General features: G+C 40.4%; 1 non-coding gene across 1 annotated transcript; it reads right to left on the reverse strand.

The window, feature by feature from the left end:
- Positions 1-5871: 5871 nt before the first annotated feature.
- On the reverse strand, positions 5872-5943 carry Trnaa-ugc (transfer RNA alanine (anticodon UGC)). The gene has a single exon. It is a non-coding gene; the product is annotated as a tRNA-Ala (tRNA).
- Between the last annotated feature and the right edge of the window lie 4480 nt (positions 5944-10423).

The raw sequence follows: 10423 nt of genomic DNA on the forward strand, positions 1-10423 counted from the left end.
CTTTTTTGAAAAAAAAACTGTTAATCATAGACTTTATAAGTGTGGAATTGTTCAATCAGAGGTGTAACCCACTGACCGACCTAGATATAACAACTATCTTTGACTGGTGGAGATACATGAATATCTGCCTCCCTGTCTTCCCCCTCTTTTTCTCTTTCATCACCTAGCTTCTTCTCTCCTTCTTCTTCTCCTCTTCTTACTCCTTTTCTTCCTCTCTGTACTCCTCCTACCCTAGCTCCTCCTACACATCACTCTTCCTGTTAAAATGAAACTTTTCTCTCAAAATACAATTAGAGCATAATTATGCCAATTTGTACCAATGAGGTACAGGATAGTCCTAATACCCAGTCCATCCTTTTGTTGACTAACCAGCTCCTCTGTCATCTATTCTAACTAGAACATTTAGTTCTGAACCTGGCTTTAGGATGAATGTCAGCTGACGGCCATCCACTCAAATCTTTTCTCTTAAGGTCAATAGCTATATGTTCTCAACCCCATCAGAAATCCAGAATGACAGAGTTAACTATAATTGTGGGAAGCACAAATCATAGTCTCTAAAACTCAATGATCTCTCTCTCTCTCTCTCTCTCTCTCTCTCTCTCTCTCTCTCTCTCTGTGTGTATGTGTGTGTGTGTGTGTGTGTGTGTGTGTGTGTGTGTATAGGCATGCAAATGGCATGGTACAAGTGTGGAGATCACAGGACAATTTAGGTTTAGATTTAGTTTTATCCTCAATCTTTAGAGTCAGGGATTCTCTTTTTCTGCTGCTGTAGTATACTACACATAGCATATACTCCAGGCTTTGTGGCAAGAAAGCTTTTAGTGAGTTCTTATGCCTCTGTCACCCATCTTGTTGTTGGAATCCTGAGATTATAGATTGTGAGGCCACATCTGGCTTTTTCCATGATTTGTGTGATCTGAACTCAGATCTTGAAGCATGCCTTTGAAACAAGCACTTTTACTTGTTGAGTCATCTGCAAGTTATAAAAGCCATCTTCTCTGCTCCTTAATCTTCTTTAAAATTCTAAGTCAAAAGTGTCTGTTTTTTCTTCCCTTTTCTTTTTTTTCAGACACCAGTGAGAATCCTGAGCCTGCCTGTTCTGACACTCTGGAATTCTTTCTTATATGAAGGGCTTAGGCATGCCCATCATTTACGTCTAGCACAATTAACTACTGACTCAACTGATGAATCTTCCTGGTCTCTTGTACCCTGACTCCAAAGGGATGGCTTTCTCTATTTCTCCTATCCCCCTCTTGTCTCCTGACAGCTACCAAAACTTACATCATGTCTAATTGTTGAGCTCTTCTTTGCAAAATGATAGCTTATTCTTAAGAATAAAAGACCTCCAAATTGTCCCCTCTGTAACAAAAGTGTCTATTTAAATGTGAAACTGAAAGTGAGTGTGTTAGAAAATCAAACTCCAAGAAAAGTTGCATAGTGTGTGACTATAATGACTTCCACAATCAAGAGGCAGAGACTGGAAGATCACAAGATGGTCAAGGTCATCCTGCACTACATAGTGAATTCCAGGCCAGCTAGAAGTCTATGTAAAAGAAAACCAAACCACAAAAGAATACACACTAAATTCAGAAATAGCACATACACATGCATGATGGTTGGTTTTGTGTCATCTTTGCACAAAGCAGGGTCATCAGAGAGGACAGAGTCACAACTGAGAATATTCTTCCATAAGAATATGCTGTAGGCAGGCCTGTAGAGCATTTTCTTAGTAAGTGATTGATGGAAGGTGGTCCTGGGTTCCATATAAAAGCAGGCTGAACAAGTCATGTGAGTAAGTCAGTAAGCTGCATCCCTCTATGGCTTCTGCATCAGCTCCTGTCTCCAGGTTCCTGCTGTATTTGATAATCTGCCCTCACTTCCTTTGTTGGTGAACAGTGATGATAGGAAGTGTAAGCCAAACAAACCTTTTATTCCTAACTTGCTTTTGGCCATTGTATTTTTCTCACAGCAACATTAACTTCATATGAGACAAAAAGTGAATCGAAAGAATAGTGATCTTATACAAAAATAAATGTAGCTCAGGGCTTAAACTTTAAAAATGCTCAATGATAAAACACACTCAGTAAAGTAAAATGCTCCATGCTTGTTTCTCATTTATTAAATCAAGAACTATATGTGCCTTGTGAGTGTGGCTTTAGTGTGTGTGTGGATGACTGTGTGTATGTGTGTGTGCGTGTGTATCGGTGTATGTGTGTTTTTGCAGGTCATGAATGAAGAAAGTGGACCAGTACCATAGGTAGACAAGATTTGAGGGGGATAGAAAGAGAGAGGACAATAAAATGTGTGACATTAAAGCAAAAGGTACATTTAGGTGTGAAAAGACACACAATAGAAAAACAGATATGCCAAAGTTTTTGGAGTCAACCTAGACACCAGAAAAAAGAATTAAAGGAAATCATGTTGAAACCATTAAAAGTTGTACCCTGTTTCTGTTAGAAATCACACACACACACACACACACACACACACACATACACACACACACACACACACACACACACACAGACTTTATTTGAAGAAGTCACATAGTCCAGAGAATGTGCCACAGCAAATGTAGCTATAAACCAGCTGTCCAACTTGAATTTCTATGTGTACATAAATTATTCTTTAGGACTTTAAGGGAATTAACACACAAAATACAAAGTAAAACTGGTTTGTTAACATGACACATACTTTTAATCAGGACAAAAGAAAGTTCTTAAAAGAGAGACAAGTCTATAGAGGGAAAAGAGAAACACTTGGAAGACAGTACAACATAAAGAGTGAAGAAAATGCATAAACAATGTACAAATATTATTTCCTCTTTATATCAATCTGTGTGTTGGTTGGAGCAAGAATGTATATGTTGTAGTGTAGAGTGGTATACTGTGGTGTGCTGAGGTGCACTATAGTGTGATGTGGTGTGCTGTAGTGTTTTGCGGTGGTATTCTCTGGTGTGTTGTGTGTTGTGGTGCATTCTTGTGTGCTATGGTATGTGGTGATGTGCTATAGTGTGGTGTGGTAAAATATGATGTTGTGGTGTGATGTGCCACCCCTCTTTTTATGAAAGAAAAGAGGGTGGGATGTTGGGCCTTGGACTAGGTAACTCAATTTAACCTGTTACCTTCAGTCAAGTAGGACACAGGTAGAGGGCGTGATTAACAAGTATCTACCTCCAGAGATTTAAATATTAATGAATTATCAAAAGGCCAGGGGCGTAGCTAATTAAGTTATTCCCTCCCCTTTTTCCTTCCCTATAAAATGAGACTCCCCTGGCCTTTGGGGGGAGGGAAGGAAACGTGTACCACTTACATCCATTAACCATGTCATGAACAATAAAGCTTTGAAAAACCGGACTCCACTTGTCACATGGTCTCTCTGCCTGATTCCCAGCTTTTAGAACCCTAGAACCTTGCGATGCAGCCGCTGGCCCGCCCACCGACAGCTGTGTGAATTTGGGATCCTCTGCTGGAGATGTGGGAAGACCGTCCCGGACCCTGATGCCTGACCACCCTGGGACCCTGCCGCCACCAGACTCCCTCCCCCCCCCCGCCTGTGAGATTTCTTCCCCACAATATATGCTCATCAGTCTGACAATTCATTATTGGTAAGATCTCTATTGCTTAAAAAATGTTCTACATGTTCAATGCAACAATAATATGAATAATACTATTTATTTTAATTGGGTTTACTAATTCCAAACCTCACAGATATATGTATAGAAGAATGAAGCTAAGAAACAGAACAAAGACAGAGAAGAACAGTGCCTGAAAAGAGACCTCCATATGAGAGTAAGATTACTAAGCCTGAATGCTATTGGAACAAGGTGGATAAGTCCAGAAAGACTGAAATCAACAGTCATAGTTACACTCACACTTTTATAGACAACTGCCTATTTTGAGTGAACATTTCTTAGTGAATCCCATGCTCAAATCAAGCTTGTGTGTAGACTGGGTTGAGAAGACCTGAATATAATTTTGCTACAACCCCACAAGGTGCTGGGATTTTGGGCATGTGTTCTATGCCTGACATCCTGGACAACTGATATTTGATAAGAATGCAATTTCAATTTGATGCAGAAAGGATTGTCTGTCTGAGAACAGTGCTGAGTTAAGCACATATGCGAACCCAGAAATATAAATACTGGTCATGGAGAGTTGGCACAGTGTTTAAGATTACTGCCTGCTCTTCCACGGGTCCTGAATTAAAATGCCAGCAACCACATGGTGACTCACAACCATCTATAGGGGAATCTGTTGCCTCTGGCATGGTGGTGTACATGAAGATACAACACTCCCATAAAATATAATAAATATTAAAATATAAATTTGGAAGTACACAGTTATCAAATAAAGTATATATCACAACACAGAAAAAAAAAAAACAGTCTCTATCACGTGGTGCTACATGAATATTTCACAGACAAAACAGCAAGGAAAAACCAAAATTGGAGAACTGGAGAAGGTGAAATCTATAAAATATAAAAGTTTCCATTGGTTACAAAATGAGAAGCTTTCAGTCCATGACTAGGGGAAAAGTTTGAACAGTTCATATCCAGTAGCAACTTTTCTGGAACTTGCCAAAAAGCTTCCAAAAGTCAAGCAGTAAACAGAAATTGAAAAATGTGAGAAGTTGCACATGGGCTGTTGTGTGAACTGGGGCATTGAGTAAGATTGCTCATTTTATAAGGGATTTGTTAGCAACACTAACAAGTCAGGTATGGAGACAGCAGCATGGCTGGGGCTTCTGAGGAGAACCAGAGTTACTTGGTAGAGTGGGTACCACAATAACTGACTACTTAAAATTTCTTAAAATTTGGTTAATCCAAAGCACATAGGTTTTCCACAATTATAACCCCATCACCACGAAGCTGAGGTAAGAGGATCATTTAGAGTTCTAAGCCAGGCTAGGACACCATGATACTGTCTCAAAACAAAGCAAACCTGGAAGTTAAAAAAAAAAAAAAACAAAGGAACAAAACCCAACACCACCAAAAATTAGTAAAGAAAGGAAAAGAAAGTATTCTAGCCAACTGCATATGTAAATAATCATCTGAGACATCTATACAGGACCATCATAAACTATTGTTTAGAATTTTCCACCTAATGTCCCACCTCTCATACCGGTTTCACTAGGGGAATACTGGGACCACAGTGTACACACTCTGTTCTCTCCTATCTCCCCTTCCTCACTTCCCCTCCCCGGAAATGGCACCTGTGCATCATGGTACAGAACAGCACCCTCTGAGAGGCAGACTGCCCTATGTCTCTCTCTTTCTGGAGGGGACTCACTAGCCACAAATCCCAAGGTAGAAGTGAGCCAACTCTGGTCTGGGATCCCTGCATCTGTCTTCCCACCCTCAGGGAGACTGAAGTGTTCATCTCTGGGAACCCACAATCTTGGTAAGAGAGAATGCTTCTCTTGGTGCATCAACTAGGTCTCCATTGAAGGTCTCCAAAAAACCCCAGGTACTATGACAACCATAATGCTCCTTCTCTCTCTGCTCAGTACCTAGGAATGCTCCATCCACCCCTCCCTTTCTTTTTCTTAAAGCAGAACTCATTCACCCTTGTTATCTATCACCACTCTGAGAAAGCACATCCTCTAGGCAACTGCCACCAGCATGAAAGCAGAGCTTTGGTCAAGCTGTGACCAAAACCTATTCCTGGAGGTTTGAGCATGCTGTACTCCCCAGACTATGGAAGGCTCCGTGGAAATGTCATCAGGGTTCTAGAGGAACGCTGTTGTCATGGACATAGATGAGCTCTTTTATCATAGTCACCGGTTTATTGACGTCTCCATGGAAATGTTTCCAGGCTGTGACACCCTATGTAAAAAAAAAAAGTCCATGACAAGAAAAATGTAAAAGTGTGAAGACACCGGGAATCAAACCCAGGACCCCATGCATGCAAAGCATGTGCTCTACCACTGAGCTACATCCCCATGTCTACCCAGACCCTCATCAAAGCCTATATCAAGCCACAATTCCGGAAGCTGCCTTCCTACAGCCTCAAAAGATCTGAATCATTTCTTTCAGGATCATTTATGAATTCTTGTTTACTACTTTTATGGGATTTTTACCTTATTGCTTATAGGAAAAAACAATCTTTATTCAATGAAAAAAAATTATATGAATAGAAACAAATTTTATCTTCTTTCAAACATGGCACTCCTACAATAACTGGACTATCATGACAAAGTAATTACAATGTCTTTCTGCAGGGTTAGTAACATCACACCAGGGTCTAAACCACCAGCCTGGGTACACTAGGGAGGGACCCATGACTCCAGCTGTATATGTAGGGGAGGATGGCCTTGTCAGGCATAAGTGGGAGAGGAGATTTTTGGTCCCATGAAGGCTGAACACCGAGTGGGGGGGATGTGAGTTTAAGGAGTTGGGTGTGGGGAGGGGGTAGGTGGAGGCACAGCCTCATAGAAGCATGAGGAGGAAGGATGGGATAGGAGGCTTCTGGGTGGTGGGGGGAAGTGGGGTAAGGAGATAAAATCTGAAATGTAAATATAATACCCAATTTAAAAAAAAACAGAATATCCTGGTTACAAAGACTGTAACAAATGTAGATCAGTTTTCCTTAAATGTCTCTACCGGCCTATCCGCAAGTTTTAAAGCATAAAACTAAGAGAAAGATTTCTGTTCCTGTCATAAGGATCATTTTGCTCATGATAAGGATATGCTTTCCTGACAAGTCTCCTACATTAATCCTGTACTCTAGGACTGTCCCATCCCCCAGGACTTTCAAAGGCACAAATGCTGGCCACAGTGACACATACAACTCTAACCCTCTGCTGTGAAGATGGATTTCGGGTGAGACCTGCTGCCTTCCAGCCTAGTTACAAGTCTAGTGACAGAACTTTTCCCAAGTGAATAAATCAGAAAATGATAGAGTAAGTCACCCAAAGTCCTTTTGTGGCCTTCACATGAATGTAAACGTGCACATGAACCACACACACATATACAGCCTGACAGACAGACAACAGACAGACAGACAGACAGACACACTCATACACTCATTCGTATACAAAAATGCACATAGGCACATAACACCCCCGAAATGATCATGCAAACTGGCACTCACATACACATGCACAGGCACACAAACACACACACTCATACACTCATTTGTATAAACAAAGGCATATATTCCCAATTCCCTTGGACATCCATGCACACAGACACAGACACAAGCACAGGCACACACACACACACACACACACACACACACACACACACACACACAAATAAAACCTAATCCACCGTGAACAAATATTTCCAACTTTGCCTGTTAAAATGATCAGCATGAAAGAATTATAGTAAAACAGACCACAAACACCAGGATGCTCTTAAAGTCACCAAGGAACATAGTGCTAGGCTGATGATTGACAGAGAGTGAAGGTGTCTGACAGGGAGGGATCTAAGTAGCCATACCGTAGTATTCTGGAGAGGGGTTGGAATATGTGGGAAACACACCTGAGAGCCACAGAATTCAATCCCACTATGGATACCATATTCTCCATAAAATGCCCCTGTATATATATTTTGAACTGCTCATTTTACACTGAGTGGAGATGAAGTGAAATGTTGAGCACAAGATTTGTGGTAATGCATGAATGGAACTGCTCTAGTATACCCACAAAGCTTCCCAACACACTAGAAATACATTAACTTGGGGATATTTGCTACTCTGTAAAATATCAGCCCCTTTCATTAAATTGTAAGAATATAGTGCTGCCACCTTGTGGGTATCATAAGAACTACATCAGTGCAAGTCAGGTCTGATGTACTGTATGGTGGGGAGGGGAAGAGCATGGGCAGGATTATATTCTCATGGCATATAAAACTTAGTATCTTAGGTATATCTAATATAAAGCCGAGATTGGAACCCAATCCTGGTCTAAGTTGATTATAAAGAATAGACATGATGAAGTTGTAGAAGCTAGTATGACAACACGCACATGCATGCACACACAGAGCACACAGAGGGAATCCATTTGTCCATCTCACTCATTTGCTCCATGAAACTGAACACAGTCAATACTGTCACTATGTACAGAAGATATATACATGTGCATCCTCTATCAATGATATCCATGTGTGTGTGTGTGTGTGTGTGTGTGTGTACAGGCATGTAAATGGCATAGTGCAAGTGTGGAGGTCACAGGACAATATTAGTTTAGATTTAGTTCTATCCTCAATCTTTAGAGTCAGGGTTTCTCTTTTTCTGCTGCTTTAGGATACTGCACACAGCACATACTCCAGGGTATGTGGCACACAAGCTTTTAGTGAGTTCTTATGCCCCTGTCACCCATCTTGTTGTTGGAATCCTGAGATTATAAATTGTGAGGGCCACATCTGGCTTTTTCCATGATTTGTGTGATCTGAACTCAGATCTTGAAGCATGCATGCCTTTGAAACAAGCACTTTTACTTGTTGAATCATCTGCAAGTTATAAAAGCCATCCTCCCTGCTCCTTAATCTTTAAAATTCTAAGTCAAATGTGTCTGTTTTTTCTTCCTTTTTCTTTTTCAGACACCAGTGAGAATCCTGAGCCTGCCTGTTCTGACACTCTGGAATTCTTTCTTATATGAAGGGCTTAGGCATGCCCATCATTTACCTACAGCACAGTAAACTACTGACTCAACTGATGAAACTTCCTGCTCTCTTGTACCCTGACTCCAAAGGGATGGCTTTCTCTATTTCTCCTACCACTCTCTTCTCTCCTGAAAGCTACCAAAACTTACAGTCTGTCTAATTGTTGAGCTCTTCTTTGCAAAATGATAGCTTATTCTTAAGAATAATAGACCTCCAAATTGTCCCCTCTGTAACAAAAGTGTCTATTTAAATGTGAAACTGAAAGTGAGTGTGTTAGAAAAACAAACTCCAAGAAGAATTGCATGGTGTGTGACTATAATGACTTCCACAATCAGGAGGCAGAGACTGGAAGATCACAAGATGGTCAAGGTCATCCTGCACTACATAGTGAATTCCAGGCCAGCTAGAAGTCTATGTAAAAGAAAACCAAACCACAAAAGAATACACACTAAAGTAAGAAATAGCACACACACATGCATGATGGTTGGTTTTGTGTCATCTTTACACAAAGCAGGGTCATCAGAGAGGAAAGAGAAACAACTGAGAATATGCCTCCATAAGAATATGCTGTAGGCAGGCCTGTAGAGCATTTTCTTAGTAAGTGATTGATGGAAGGTGGTCCTGGGTTCCATATAAAAGCAGGCTGAACATGTGAGTAAGTCAGTAAGCTGCATCCCTCTATGGCTTCTGCGTCAGCTCCTGGCTCCAGGTTCCTGCTGTGTTTGATAACCTGCCCTTACTTCCTTTGATGATGAACAGTGATGTGGAAGTGTAAGCCAAACAAACCTTTCCTTCCCAACTTGCTTTTGGCCATTGTGTTTTTATCACAGCAACATTAACTTCATATGAGACAAAAAGTGAAAAATATCTAAAGAATAATGATCTTATACAGAAATAAATGTAGTGCAGGGCTTAAACTTTCAAAATGCTCACTGATAAAACACACACAGTAAAGTAAAATGCTGCATGTTTTTTCTCGTTTATTGAATGAAGAACTATATGTGCATTGTGAGTGTGGCTTCAGTGTGTGTATGGACGAGTGTGTGTGTATGTCTGTGTGTATGTCTGTGTGTGTTTTTGCAGGTCATGAATCAAGAAAGTGGACCACTAACAGAAGTAGACAAGATTTGAGGAGGATAGAAAGAGAGAGGACAATAAAATATGTGACATTAAAGCAGAAGGTACATTTAGGTGTGAAAGGACACACAATAGAAAAACAGATATGCTGAAAATTTTGGAGTAAATTTAAAAGTTAAAAGTTCTACCCTGTTTCAGGTAGAAGAAACACACACACACACACATACATAAACACACACACACACACACACACACACACACACACACACACACACACATTTTATTTCAAGAAGTCACATAGTCCAGAGAATGTGGCACAGCAAATGTTGAAATAAACCAGCTGTCCACCTTGAATTTCTATGTATAGATAAATTATTCTTTAGGACTTTAAGGGAATTAACACACAAAATACAAAGAAAAACTGGTTTGTTAACATGACACATAGTTTTCATCAGGACAAAAGGAAGTTCTTAAAAGAGAGACAAGTCTATAGAGGGAAAAGAGAAATATTGGAAGACACTATAACATAAAGACTGAAGAAAATGCATTAACAATGTACAAATTTTATTTGCTCTTTATATCAATCTGTGTGTTGTTTGGAGCAAGAATGTATATACTGTAGTGCTGTGTGGTGTAGTGTGGTGTGCATGGGTGTGCTATAGTGTGATGCAGTGTGCTGTAATGTGTTGCAGTGATATGCTCTGGTGTGTTGTGGTGCATTCTGGTGCGCTTTGGTGT

This window comes from Arvicanthis niloticus (assembly GCF_011762505.2).
Source record: "Arvicanthis niloticus isolate mArvNil1 chromosome Y unlocalized genomic scaffold, mArvNil1.pat.X SUPER_Y_unloc_25, whole genome shotgun sequence".
NCBI lineage: Eukaryota > Metazoa > Chordata > Mammalia > Rodentia > Muridae > Arvicanthis > Arvicanthis niloticus.